Source organism: Larimichthys crocea, chromosome XII (genome assembly GCF_000972845.2).
Source record: "Larimichthys crocea isolate SSNF chromosome XII, L_crocea_2.0, whole genome shotgun sequence".
Taxonomy (NCBI): domain Eukaryota; kingdom Metazoa; phylum Chordata; class Actinopteri; family Sciaenidae; genus Larimichthys; species Larimichthys crocea.
The window spans coordinates 28,214,724-28,215,098 of record NC_040022.1 but is presented as its reverse complement, the minus strand read 5'-3'; positions in this window follow the sequence as shown (position 1 = coordinate 28,215,098).

The window sequence follows — 375 nt, the reverse complement described above, 5'->3', positions numbered from 1 at the left end:
TGGACTTCCCCGTAGACTCTATAGAGGAAGAAAAGGGAGAGAGGAGGATGTTAGCAAAGCTCATCATCTCACCTCCTGCATGAGACTGTGGAGGCCTTAAACTGCTCCTTCAACAACAGACTGCTACTCCCACCATAAGAAGGAGATCTACCACAGGTCCTTCATTCAGACAGCTGTCACACTCTTTAACACCAGCAGGACTTCATGACTTTTTCTATATATTCATTATTTATGAGTCATTATTTATCCACCTTGTGTACACGACCTGCTGTGACAAGTGAACTTCCTCTGTGTGGGATCACTAAAGTCTGTCTGATCTTATTTCACCAAACAATTCTAATCAAATCATAAAATATATACGCCACATTAAAAGAA